The sequence below is a fragment of the Varanus komodoensis genome, unplaced genomic scaffold, assembly GCF_004798865.1.
Source record: "Varanus komodoensis strain SLA01 unplaced genomic scaffold, ASM479886v1 scaffold5, whole genome shotgun sequence".
In the NCBI taxonomy this organism is placed as follows: Eukaryota; Metazoa; Chordata; class Lepidosauria; order Squamata; family Varanidae; genus Varanus; species Varanus komodoensis.
This window is the reverse complement of record NW_025336087.1, coordinates 54,482,584-54,497,416: the sequence shown is the minus strand read 5'-3', so window position 1 is coordinate 54,497,416 and position 14,833 is coordinate 54,482,584.

Sequence of the window (14,833 nt, the reverse complement as noted above, 5' to 3'; positions counted from 1 at the left end):
TCCAGATTGATTGGCTGGCTTTTAACCTCTTAAAATCACTTTTCATTCCTTTAATTTTTTAAAAATAAAACTACCTAGGATTTTAAAAAGTTAACATAGGGGATATAGATAGTCTGATAGTGCAGAGCCAGAGAAAATGAAAATCAGCATTAGATCTGGAGTAAAGTATGCCATTCTGAGATGGAGGCGATTGAGGAAGTTAATTTTATCTTCCTGAAGAAAAAAGTCACACCAACTCAGGTATGCACTGTACACCTAGTGGAAACAATGTTCAAATGCTAAATATGTTATCCTATATTTGCTTTTAAGGTAAGTCAAGCATTATTTTTCTATTTTATTTTCCTGAAGTTCTTCACATCTGTATTCTCCTGAAAGATGAACTCAAAATACTACTATGGGCTAGAATTCCATTTTTGTATGAGTTTAGTATGAGAAGTCAACATGAAAAATAGTTATCAGGTTATGTTGTTGTTGTTGTATTGTCTTTATATCCTACTTTTCCCCACTCTTGTGAAGAAGCCAAGACTGCTTACAAAGCTCCATATATTCTCCCTTGCTGTATTTTATTATCAGGGATGCACATAGAGCTGCAAAACAAATTGATCTCTAAAAGTAATAAATTATATTTGCAACTCTTATCCTTTACTTAAAACATAATTAGAATATTTTTAGCAAATGGTCATTGGTCTGATGTGTATCACTTAGTGAAGAGGCTCAACTGGTGATGAACTAATGGCAGATTTTAGAACTTGACAGCACTGATATGCAACAGAAATTAACTCAGTAGGAAAAGGCATTTATTCAAAGCTCCAATAAAAGATGTTTGAAAGTCTGCTCTAGAACACCTTTGAACTTTATCTCATATGCCATTTTAACAGTCGCATGGATCACCAACTTGTGTGACTGGACACCATTCAAGAATCATAAAATAAAACCAATACTGCAATAGATAAGGAAGCTTCTCTAGGATAAGTTCTGCATTCAGGCCTAATAACAGTAATTGGATGAGCACTCCCTAGCAACAGTGATTCATGCTCTGGTAACTTCCCGCTTGGATTACTGCAATGGGCTTTACATGGGGCTGCCCTTGAAAACGGTCCGGATACTTCAGCTGGTACAGAACAGAGCTGCCAGGCTGCTGATGGGGACTGGCTGTTACTCTCACATAATGCCAGTCCTCTACCAGCTGCCCTGGCTCTCAGTTGAAGTCCGGGCCCAATTCAAGGTGCTGGTTTTAACATATAAAGCCCTAAATGGCTTGGGACCAGGATACCTGAAGGAGTGCCTCTACCCTTACATGCCTTCATGCCCCTTAAGATCTGTGGGAGAGGCTTTGCTCCAGGAGCCCTCTTTAAAGGAGATAAAAAGAACAACTACCCGGAGCAGGGCCTTCTCTGTGGTGGCACCCAGATTATGGAATGTGCTTCTTGGAGAGGTGCACCTGGCGCCGAGTTTATATTCTTTTTGGCGCAAGGTTAAAACCTTTTTATTTAATTGCTATTTTTAAAATTAATATTTTATCATTCACCATCGCTTTTTTGTTTTTATATAATTTTATGGAATTGTTATTGTTTTATTGGTTTTAATTGTATGTTTGTAAGCTGTCCTGAGATGCCGAGGCATGTGGTGACAGCATATAAAAGTTTTAAATAAAAAAATAATTGAAATATGTGTTATCAGCTTTTAGGTAGGATTAATAAATAGGTGCTAAAGAGAATTGGAGAGCAATAAGTTTTTTCTGAGATACATTTTAGAAATATATAACTATGATAGCAATTCCAGTAATTGACAAATAGTGTGTGTGTGTGTGTGTGTGTGTGTGTATACACACACACAATGTGTGTATAATAGTTACATATTTGTGGTCATACACCTTGAAAAACTGCCAGCATATTGCTCAAGAGTCAGTGCTCTCCGGAGAATTCAAGGAAAAAAATTCAAAATGCAAATATAATGTAAATAAATAAAATTAAAAATCCAGGTACAACAAGGTATGATATGAAATCTCAGTATACAAATTCAAAACAGTTTAAATTTCCAGTTTACATGAAAAAAATAATTTCTGTAAAACTAGACTTAATTAAAACTGCCAATATTTTCCATCATAGGCCATTCAGTGCCTGGATGTGTTTACATTTCACAGGGTACCAACAGCATGCACTGAAGTTCATTGGGTTGGGTTTCACTCTTCCTCATCTGTTCTGAGTTGTCTGCTTTTTAGCTTAACAGGAACCCAATGAGATTGGTCAGGGACATGTCCAAGGCTAGAACTTGCATTTATAGCAGAATGTAGAGCAAAAGCTGTCCAAATTGTAGCCTTCAAACTGTTATAACAGGATGTAGTAGCTTTCATGGTTCATGGCAGAATTCAGATCTAAAGCTATTCAAACAGTAGCACAAAATAATGAAGGTGTTTGGCCACCATTTTACTGGAATCAATTCCTTGCACAATCCATGAGCTTACTGCAAAATGCAGATAGTCCACTTTTCAGTGTAGTGGTGTGAATGCATGAATGCATCTATGTATCTTAATCTCTTTCAGAATCTATAGTTCTAGTATGGAAACCAGATTTAGTTGCTATACTGAATGTTCAGGTTTGAATCATGGTGCCTTTTAATGCATCTGCCTCCCTGTTCACATCCCACCTTTCAGGCTTCTCGGCAGAAGGTATTACTTTGAACAATAATTTTAGCAGTATACTGGCATCATCACCTTAAAATTTAAATAATTTTCCATGATGTCATTAATATTAAACTATAAGAAATTATTGTGGAGATACCATAGGAAACTGTGAGAGAGGAGATTATCAAAAACACTTTGTTACGATCTGCTTGTGCAGGAATAATATTTAATACACAGTGCAGGAATGGGAAAAAATGTTGCAGCTGACACAAAAGAGAAAAGATAACTTCGATTTGTCATGGAGAGAAGGCTTGCAGTGTCCCTGACAAAAAGAAGTGACACAGTGTCCCCTGATGTAGCGAGAAAAAAACTGCAGCAGTGTCATTGATGTAGAAGATTAAAATATTTAAATTCCATACAAGGAAGATGGAGACATGCCACTAAGAGTAGAAAAGAATGATTAACATGAAACCTTATATATTATAATGTGGTGCTAATGATTTGGAGAAAGATAACAACTATTCTTTCTTGCTTTCCATTCTGCTGAGGGTAACAGTGCTAACTTTGAAACAGTAATGAACTCAAGCTTTTCCTTGGCCTACCTTTCTGCAGTAATATCATGTTCTACCCTGTTACCCCCTACTGATGTTGTACATAGTGTCCGAGCTGAACCACACTATTATTAGTTGAAGGAACTAGTAGGTCTGCAGTTCAACCTGTTCTAGACTTCTTTGTTCTAGACTTTTGAAGTGGAATTTTATTATTTCCTGTTTTCAAGGTAAATTTACTTCAAGATGTGGCCTTGAAGTAAATTCTAACTAATTCTAACTATTGTTCTACCTAACCAGCATATTTTTTCTTGGCCTTTGAACCCAGTCTTGTTTGACAGACTACATGGTAGAGAGGAAGAGAAGGATCAGTAAGTGCAGGAAAAGGTCCTTTGGTAAACCAGACATAAAAAACCATTATTGGCATTAGATATCTAATCAACATGATGCAATGAGTAACTGTGGTCAAAGCAGAAATGAGCTGTTCGAGAGAGACGCTAAGTAAATGTTCTTGTTCACTGGATCAATGCTCTCAGTGTGCCATGAGGTGGACAGACCTTGTGAAGCTTCAGCACTACTCTTGTGACTAGCGGATACTCTTAAAGAAGACTCCATCTACACAGACACACACAGCTTATTTCATGTAGAGCTGAACCTGTTTCTTTCATTGGTTGATTATCTCAGAAGGCCAATTAATCTTGGATGTTTTCTCAGGTATTCTAACTGATAAAACAATGGAAAACAGGTCCTTAAAGAAACATTTTCTATTGTTATGGTGTTCCACTTTTCTTTCCAGTTAGTAGTTTTCTTCTATACTCATCTGTTTCTCTCCCTCTCACCTTACTGAGAGCTATTCTACTTTGATTAGTTTTGTCCAAATAAGGTGAATAATGTATTCTTGCAGTAATCAACTTATTTGCAGGTATTTGTCAGAGGGATGTTTCTTCTTCTGCTTCTTCTTTAAGGAATGTATATTCCTTAAAGTATATTCTAGTGCCTTTTTAGGATTCTTGAGAATTATCAGAGGTAGCAAGGTAGTCTTCTTTCTTGGTAGAAAACTGAACAACTTGAGCAATGTTTTAGTAGCCATATCAAAACGCCCCAGTGCGGCTTAGTTGATTAGTACAAGCAAGAACATGCAGTTCATTTCAGAACTAACTTTAGATAAAATCCAATCCTAACGAAGAGTCCGTATCTCCAGTTACCAACATAAAATTAGTACATAGATCACTGTGATGGGGAAGGACTGTTTAGGAAGCATGTTTTTACAGTTTTACAACTGTAAAAATACAGTTGTTGCATACATTTGTGTCTAAACTAGAATCTGAAGGCTCCTACTCAAGGAAAATATTGATGCACAGCCTGTTTCACAACAAAAATGTAGCGTTCTGCTGCATAAGCAAGCTCACCAAAAGACAATAAATGGTAAGGCGTGAAGAGTCTAGTTCAAGGGTTAACAACCTCTGGGCCAAAGCGTATGGAGGAATGCAACTTCTACCCATATATATGATTGGAGCTGTAGAGCAAAGCAAATGGATGCTGAAAGTTTTCCATCCCTAGCTCTACCTCCATTATTCATTGATCTTTAATAAGAATTTCCCATTGTCTTCAGAGAGCCTTTTAGCCTGGAGGCAATATTTTCTCAAACTCAAGGTCCTTCAGGCCTCATCTTCACCTGCTCTAAAATAATATAGAATGAGTCTAAACTAGCTAATTACACTGTTAGAAGTGTTGCGCCTACTAAAAGGAGGTACACAATTTGAATTTTAAAAGTAAGTCTTTTCAGTAAGGCCTATGCAGTTAATTTCTGTTTCTGCATTTCTGGGAAGAAATGGACCATGTTAGCATTGCACTGGAAATGATCACAGATAGAGGAGCTGAAACCATCTATTTGAGAATAAACAGAAGGTTGCATGTTATCAGAGCATCTTGATGTGCCCCTAAAGTAGTATTGCAATGTTGCTTAAATGCCTGTCATGATCTGTTCCTTTTATTTATGGGTGGGGATGACCATCAAGTGAACATGAAAGAGGCTATGAGCCTTATAAAATGACACATAATTTTCAAATTGGAAGAAACTTAACAGTTGGAGTGCTAAATGCAACTTTGCCAAGCTTCATACAAATAATGCAAGCAGCATATGTTGAGGTTTTACTTATATAAATGAATGATATTCAGCATTATTGTACTACCAAGAAAAAGTGTTTCAGAATTACCATTGTGTAAACACATTTTCTTGATTCATTTTGGCTTTTAACCATCTACTTTTGACATGTATGCTATTAAGAAAGCGATAAAGAGAAATAATAATGTCCCCCAAATCGAAAGATGTGACGAGTGTTTACAGTCTGACTGTTTTTATTATACTCCACCCCTAACATGGGTTGATAATCTTATTTAGCAAATGATACAGATGACCAATCACCAAGTGATCATGAACTGAGGAACTGTTCACCTCAGGATGAATTGGCTGTATGTATGACCAAACCCTTCTTGCCCAAGCCTTAACATCGAGTTTCATTTGTGCATTTGCACAGAAACACATCTAAAACACAAAGATATCTGTTGTCTCTGGATAAGTAACTCTATTTAAAAGCATTTAAGCAAATTGCGCACTGTACTCTACAAGGATTCCTTCTCTGCCTGTTCTTCCAAATTCACACAGGGAAGTAATACACCTTTCTTCTCTTACAAACTAGCACTTTATTACCAGATACTGCTGACTGAACTTATCTGATGATATACATACATACATACATACATACATACATACATAATTCCTTTTCAAATAAACCATACTGTATGACACAACAGTGAGCCACAGAGGGTTGTTCTACTGGGCAAATCCAGATAACTTCCGGTAGGGTACTTTTGAAAAAAGTTAACCAGTGATATGCCCTCCAATGTGCTGCTTTGGCACTCTGCAGAGGCTGCTGCTGGCTGTCAGTTCAGAGACTGCTGCCTGTGATCGCTGGGGGAGAAAGGGAAAAGGGGAAAATGCAGTGAGTAGGAAAAGGGTCACAGTTGGGGAGACAAAGTGTCTTCAGTCATTAAGTCCCCTGTGGATCTTGCAGGAAGGAGAGAGAATATGGCGGTGCACCTGATCATCTTCTAGGCACAACATGGACTGTTTATACAACAACCTATCCAGCATGGTTTATTGCTGGTTTATCATGAATGTCATATGTGAACCCACCATCTTTGCTGATGTTCCAGTGGAAGCCCTGCAGACCCCATTAAGAAGGCCCTGAGGACCACTTGGCCTGTACTTTTGTCAAGAGGCTACCAGTAGTGTGTAAGTGGGTTGTCTTAGTATTCAGCACTGCAGGCAGGGGCCAAAGGTTGCTAAAAGTGAACAGCACTCCAGAAGGGTAGACTGCATCACCCCTTACATCTAAAGTCAGCCAGCATCAGATGGCCCTTTGAGCTTTGAATTCACCCCTAAAGGCTATGCAATTGGGAAGGCAAACTAGCACCCTCTGTTTTTAAGACTTAGACTAACAGTGGCATTAACCAGGAAGAAGTCTCCAGATTAAATACTGTGACTAGTTTGAATGAAGCACACAAGCAAACAGTTATAAGTAAGCTTACTGGGACAGGAGACAAGACAATAGAAGACACACACAATCTACAAAACATTTGGCAGCAGTACTTCAAGGCAAAAATACCAAAGACACCTAACTCTGTCATCTATAGGTTGAAGATACAGGTCCTGACAGAAATACATAACATCCAAAGCACAAATGAAGGCAGTGGGTGGTACAATTCCCCTGATTATATGCCTGAGCCTTTAACAACTTCCAGGTTATCTTTCTTAGCCAGTCACAGGCCAGCAGACAGAGTTTCTCCAGGACCCTGGTTAGCAGCAGAGAACTGCATAAGGGTGCAGCTGAAGTTATTTGGTCCAATTAACTAGGTTCTGTTCTGACCTTGGGGCTAGAGACATCTCATGATAACATACCTACAGATACGTTACTAATAGATGCAGTTTCAGCCTTGTAAAAGGGATACTTAGAACTGCTGAAACATGAGAAGAGAATGGAGATTTTGACAGGTAATGTGCAAATGATGTTCTCAGTTAATTTTAGTTTTTTTGTTGTTCTTGCCATATTATGTTTTATTGCTTTAGATTATGTTTTATACTTCCTTGGGAGAATTTATTCTAAAAGGAAGATTATAAACCTTATAAATAACTAAATGGTAAGTTTTTATGAAAGAAGGTCTGAGTCAATATATCTTGTTTTAATGGGAATATTCCTCAGCTTTGTTACAGTTCTCTTGATAAAGAGATTGTGTGTGTGTGTGTGAGAGAGAGAGTGTAATTGTAGATCTCCATCTGCACTTAACTACCTTCCAGCTGTTTTCTGCTGTAGCTAACATACACTTTGGCAAAACCAGGAGGTTGCTCAAAGTAATGCTACCAAAAATGAGATGAATACACATATATCTTGGTGTGTTTTTCTACTTGTGTCAACAAAATCCCTTCAATTAATGAAATAGATTATTGTTGTTAATACATTGCATTTCTCCTCTTGTGGAGAGCCCAAGGCAATTTGTGTAGTTCCGTTTTATCCTCACCACAACAACCCTGTGATTTAGGCTGAGAGTCAGAGACTGGCCCAAAGCCACCCAGTGAGTATCACGGGTGAGTGGGGACAAGAACCGAGATCTTCCAGTTTCCCAGTCTAATCACCACACTGGTGCTTAAGTGTTAATCCATAACTGTAAGTCATCTTGAAAAAGGTAACTTTTTTGCATTATAGTGTGTGAGAAAAATCTGCATTTTGCAGTTTAACTTTCCAGATCCAGTTAACATCGATAATCACTATAGGAATAACAAAGCAATCAGAAGTCATTTTGTGGGGGGAAATGTGATCAGTTCTCATTCTCATGCATATTCAACAGTTTCCAAACAATTCAACAGTTCTCAAAGTATAACTCAAATTGAAATACAGTTATCCTCTGATACTTGTACTTCCCTGAAGTTTGTGATATAGTCTCCCAGTCATAAAATGTGCTAAAAATAAAAAGTAAAAGAAAAAAAAGGCAAAATTGCTTTAAAAACAAGTGAGTTCAAAAATTTTACCTCAGAATAGATGCTGATTTTATGGGGACTTTAAAAGCATCACTTACTGGTGTGGGAACAAGGTGAAAATAGGATCTGGAAAAACAGAACTGAGGGTAACTGAAATAAAAGACTTCTCTATCCCTACTTAGGTGGGGATTACTTCCAGGTGGATAGGCATAGGATTACAATCTGAGTGTTTACATATTACTTGGAAAATTCAGGACTTTAGGGTGTTGATGTACAGGAATAGGGTATTTTGAAAATTAGGATCAGATCATATAGCCTGATCTAAAATGCAAGCATTTAAAGAGCAAATATATCATCACCTAAGGGCATGCTCTGCAAATGCAAGTAGATAAAAAGGTACCACTTTGATGGGCAGGTAACAGCATTCTGTGCACTTCGGTGTTTAGTCATGCCGGCCACATGACCACGGAGACTGTCTGCGGACAAACTCTGGGTCCCTCAGCTAGGAAATGGAGATGAGCACTGCCCCTTAGAGTCAGGCATGACTGGACTTAATGTCAAGGGGAAACCTTTACCTTTTTAAGGGAATGCTCATATGCAAAAGTTACATAAAAGTCCTTCAGCTCACAACATTCACCAACCAGCTACAGTGCCTTAAACCAAGGCAATATTACCAAACAAAAATAGGATTGCATGATGCAGCTGCAATAGTCAGAGATCCCTCATGTGTTCAGCATCTAGGATATAAATTGTCTCAGAATGCAGAATTGTTTGTATCAAAGCTTTAAAATCCAGTACTCAGATGTAAACAATAAAGATACATCCTTTTCCAGAAATATACAAGAAATATAGCAATTTTAGGTTCTTGTATTTTAGTTTTACTAGCTCTTAGGTAAGTATTTCAACAAGGAGGTGAAATAGGTAATAATAGAAAGCATAAGCTCTAGTTTTCACTTCACTACTCTCCAAAAGAGATTCCTAAAATATGGTGATTACACGCTTTTTCTGGCTTGAAACACATCTGGCAAAGAGTAGTAAAACATCCATGGGAACAAACTGTCTATGGATACCTAAAAATTGAATTACCCATTTTCATGAATATTTGATCTGCTTATTACCTGCAAAATGTTCCAGATTGGATGCCCATAATTTGAGCTTATTAAAGTGCTTGAGGCAAGGTTTTGTGTGACAGGTAGACTGCAGTTCTGGACAGTAGAGGAATTATGCAGTATATTAAATTTAACTGAGTAGGCAGATAGTATGGGGGTATAAACTCTTATGGTATATTATTAGAACATTAATATTTTCATTAATGTACTAGAAATACATAATTTCTAATTTGACATTTCACAGTGCTTCAGTAGTGTAAGGGCAGACACAAAGGCAGCTAAGAATTTTCAGGTACAAAGATGAATATATGTTTTAAGTAATTTAAAGACTTTACAGTATCTTAAATTAGATACAGATACCCTTCAATTTTAGGAAAATTACATAAATAAAGGAATTTTATGTACATAAATTTAGAAATACCAAACTCTGTGTGCAGTCATACTGAAAAATACATTATTTTCAAAAATGAATAAAATTCTGTCTTTAAAATGATGGTTTTACAGCTGTGTTTTAGCATGTTTAAACTGAATCATGTTGTCTTGTGCTCAGTGGGGCTTACTTAGCAGGAAAATATGCACAGAATTACAGTTTTGCTGAGTAATTTAGTACAAACTCAATGAAATCTACTGCAATTATATTACCGTTTGGAAATTGTTGGTTCTATTTGGAATGAGAAAAAACAAGTGTTAGATTTACAGTATTACAAGATGAAAAAAGAGGAGGTTTGGCAAAACCTAATATAAAATTATATTATGATGCAGCTGACTTGGTTTGGATTATAGACTGGATTAAAAATCCCAATGAAAGAGTAATAAAACGAAACCGCAGATTTGGAAGAAGGATTACATAATTACTGGTGGGCTAAGGAATCAACCAAGAAAGATTTACCATGCAGTACATGGAGATGGCTTAATAAGTATTTGTTATTCTAAAAGAAGAAGAAACAGTACTTCAATCTCTGGTGTATCCAAGACAAGCATATTATGAGATGCATCTAATATGACTTCATAACATATGGAGACATGATTGACCAACAAGGTGAATTACGCCTTCACAAAAATTAAAAGAAGAAAGAAAAAAAAGAAACAATGGCGTCTTTATTTTCAATTGGTTTCAAGACCGCAAAAGCATATTCAGATAGGGTGGGGTACCATGAGAGATCCAGTGGAATTTAAAAGATCATTTATTAGGACAGATTTACAAGTAATTACTGCAGTATGATAGTTAAACTGAAAATTTTAGATTATATATTATAAACTGAGTGCTGAGTGGCAAACCCTATGGACGAAAGACATAAAATTTACTGCTAGTTAAGCATTAAGAGAAAATTGATACAAGATGTTTTTTCATTCATATATTACTCCAAAAGATACTGAGAAAGTGGATATATATACAATGTACAGTATTATAATGTAAGTATTGGAAATGCAAGAAAATGGATGGAACTTTTTAGCATATGTGGTAAACATTTAATAAGGTCACAAATGTTAGAAGAAAATACATGCTGAAATACAGAATAATTTAAAATTTTATTTTTCCTATGAATGCTAAGAATATGCTATTGAGTATTGTGCCAGAAGCTCTTCCAAGAAACATGGAAGAATTATTTAAATATATGATAACAGCAGCTAGAGTTACAATTGCAACAAAATGGAAAGCAGAAGGCTGCCTAGTTAGTGAAGATTGGAAAATAAGCTAGAAGAATATACAGTAATAGCAAAATTAACCAGCTATATAAATAAAAAAACCAGATGATAAAAACAGCCATATAATATAATTATATATACTTTATTCAATGAATCTCACTTTTAACATAAATTCTTTGTTGCCATTTAAAATGTAAAAATAATAGAAAATATGTTACTAATAAATATTATATATGAAATGATCAAATTAATATATTTGCTTCATGAAAGTAACTTTCTAATTATGATATTGTTTCATCATTTTGGAAAAAGAAGAAAATCAATTACCATTTTTAGGTGAATTGGTAGATATGCTATAAGGTAAATTATCATTTACTTGATATCCATGTTAAGCATTTTAATGTAATAATTGTTAATACTTAAATTGAATAACATAATTAAAATTAGTTAATTATGTTCATCTTGATAGATGAACATAATTACATAATTTTAATTATGTATTACTAAGTTTAAATTGTCATAAATTTGGTAGAAGTAATAATATTAATAGAAGGGAAAATTACCAAAGCTTGGTGTGACTTAATGAAAATTTGCATGGAGGGCAGTAATTCTGAAGAGTTGAAACATGGGAGGAGGAAATAAATAGTTAATATGTAGCCAAGATCCCAGTGTGTGTAGGGGTGCACTGGTTGTGTTTGTAGTCTCTTTTTTTTGGTTTGTTTTTGTTGTAGTTGTTGTTTATTAGAGGGAGTTTTTTGTATTTGTATTAATAAAAATTATAACCTGGACAAAATGTAATAATAACCAGGGCTTTTTTTGTCATAGAACGCACCGGAACAGTTTTCCGGCACCTTTTTTTGACGGATTTTTCCATGTGATTGTGAATCGCCCTGTCGGGCATAGCAGGTCGGCAGCAAAAAGCATTAACATAGTGCCTGGGGGCTGCTTGTGTGTCGTCGCTGATTGTGAGGGTGCTGCTCGGCTTGGGACACTGCTCAGCTTGGGATCGGTCATGTGGTCGCGCGCTGAGTGCTTACTGCTGGCGGCAACCATTATGTTTGTGTGTGTGTAGAGTGACTGGCTACGTGCAAAAGGTAAATAAGCTCTTTATTTCAAAAAAAGTTGGCGAATTGAAAATCTTTTTTAGTGTAAAAGTGTGACCCCAAGAGGTGAGTTCCGGCACTTTTTTTTTTTTTTTTTACCAAAAAAGCACTGATAATAACTATTGGCTTATTGTAAAGTCAATTTAGTATTATATGTAATATCCCTTGTAAAATTCCTTGGTATCTTTTTGAATTTATTAATACATAAATAAAAAGATGGAAAATATTAGGGAGCGGTATATGAAATGTCTCATCATGGTTGTCTTGAATTAAGCAAGGCTCAGTCCAAGTTAAAATGTACGCAAAGAAACAGTTTACAGCAAGGTTTTGAAAATCCTTCAGCTGGGCCTTACAATATCCTAACTTCCACCAGTGGGGAACCTCATAAGTACCAAATATAGAAGCTCTGTACATAGCAGTGTTTACAGGTTAATTTCACTGAGAAAGTAGAATCACAATGTAATCCTGTACCTACTTTAAGCTCCATCAGTGGGACTTACCGACTCTGAGGTAAATATATATAGAATTGCAATATTTGTAGCACAAGTATAACCTACTCTTAGGAGCCAGCTATGTCTATAAATGGCTAGTTGAAGAGGAGAAGCTGGTTGTAACTAAATGACATAAGAACCTGAAAATGCATCATGTACTGCTTTCCATATATCCAGAGCAGAAGAGATAAAAGTGTATTTTCTCCAGTGTTATCTACCAGACATTCATGCAATTTGCTTTAATTTAGAATCTTAACATTTGGGAGCAGATTTTTTTTTTAAGGATTATTTTCCAGATACTAGTGGTAGAAATCAGATAGAAGAAAGCACGAGTATTCTGGCGTGCATCGACTTTATATTCAGCCCTTATCTGTCTTTGCAATGCCCATAATATTTGGTACTGAGAATGTCCATCTTAGCAGTTCAAATAAATTTTATTGAGCTGCATTTCTTTTTCGGGTTTTTTCATAGGAGTCAAGCACAGCAATGAAAGTAATTTCTGGACTTTTTTCTATAATGCGATACCTTGCAAGAATGGGTTATACTTTCTTAGGGATGCTGCTCATACATTCTGCTTGTCCTGCATAGTAAAATGGACTCTCAGAACAATAATTGTAGCAATTGTGTGAAAAACCTTGATAGATGAACAAGAATCCTTGATGTTTTGGTAATGCTTGGCCCAATTAATCCTATTATCCTCATTTCCTGTAGTTCCTTCCAGGGCTTTTTTTGTCATCGAATGCACCGGAACAGCGTTCCGGCACCTTTTTTTCAATGGATTTTACGAAGTGATTTTGGTGTAGCAAATCAGCAGCAAACATCATTAACATAGTGCCTGCAGGCTGCTATTGTGTCTGCGATCTGCTATCTGATAGTGAGAGAGAGCTGCTCAGGATGCTGCTCTGCTGCTCGGCTTGGGATTGGGATTGGTGTGTGTGTTTATTGCCGGCGGCGACATGAGCTCCGGTACCTTTTTTTTTTTTTACAAAAAAAGCACTGATTCCTTCTCTTGCTGAAGAATTATTGTCCTGGGCTTCCTCCTTATTTTCAGCGGGGTGGAGACTCAGGTGCAACTGGGCATCATTAGAATTGGGCCTAGAAGCAGCACAGAATACCATATGTAAAAGTATAGCTGAGAATCCCATAGATCTTTTCTGCTGAGGCTGAACCTTTCTTTCCCATACTCTCTCCCCTCTTACAAAGGGTGACAGGATTGTACCCCCAAAAGCTAGGCCTGGGTCTTAAGCCCTTTAAGCTGCATGCTTTGCTTGGCATTAAAGCCTAGTTGCTCACAACTGTACAATAGATCTTCTGATATCATTGCTCAGTCTGCTTTCAGGAAACTAGAGAGTTTTCCTTTCCTGATGTTGAAATAGCACAGGGACAATAAGTGTTCCTTATCAGGCATTATTTCTGCAAGTAAGAGGCTGCAATGAGTCTATGCTTTGATGTTCATCAGACAGAGATGAAACCTTGGCCATCCAGGCAGGAATACTACTTGTTAGCTCACTATATGTCATTATCTTTTAGCACCTGTGTAAACAGTATTACTCTTGTAGCCATATGTTTTAATTATGTAGAATGCTGTATGGATGCATTAAATTGCCACAAGTTTTATCTATAAAAGCTAATTACTTTCTCTGCTCTCTGGCTCAGAGTCTTTTTGAGGAGGATTCTGCTGTTTTTATAAACCCAGCTGATTTGAGTCCTACCTTGCAGGAGCCTTCACTGTGCAGTGTAAGAGACTTACTGCTGAAAGTATTGAAAGTCCAGCTACCATGTTCGGAGATTATTGCAATAATAAATAATCTCCTTCTTGGTAAACTTGGAGCTGGCATTGTTCTCTGGAAGTGAGTGGAAAATACAAAGGGGTACTGGCTTGACAGAAGAGCTGGGGATCATGGGTAGTAGAAGTGATGTGAATTGGCATCAGGCCATGCTCAAAAGGGATAGAATGTACTTGGGTTTGGGCTGTCCTTTTCAAAAGGGAGCTTCACATTTCCAGCTTCCCTTGCAATCCATAGGTGTTTGTCAGTTAGAAGAAAAGTTAAGGTGAAATGGTTCTGATATAAAAAAAATCCAAATAAATAAATAAATAAATAAATAAATGTAGTAGACAAGTATAGTGTTCGCTTCATTTCTTGCCTCCATTTTTCATTAAGTCTTGATATCAAATCTGCATGATCCAGTCCAATGAACAGTTGGCTGCTATCCAGTATTTGAACTTATTTTTTATTTATTTATTTATTAAAACATTTTTATGCCGCCCCATTCGCC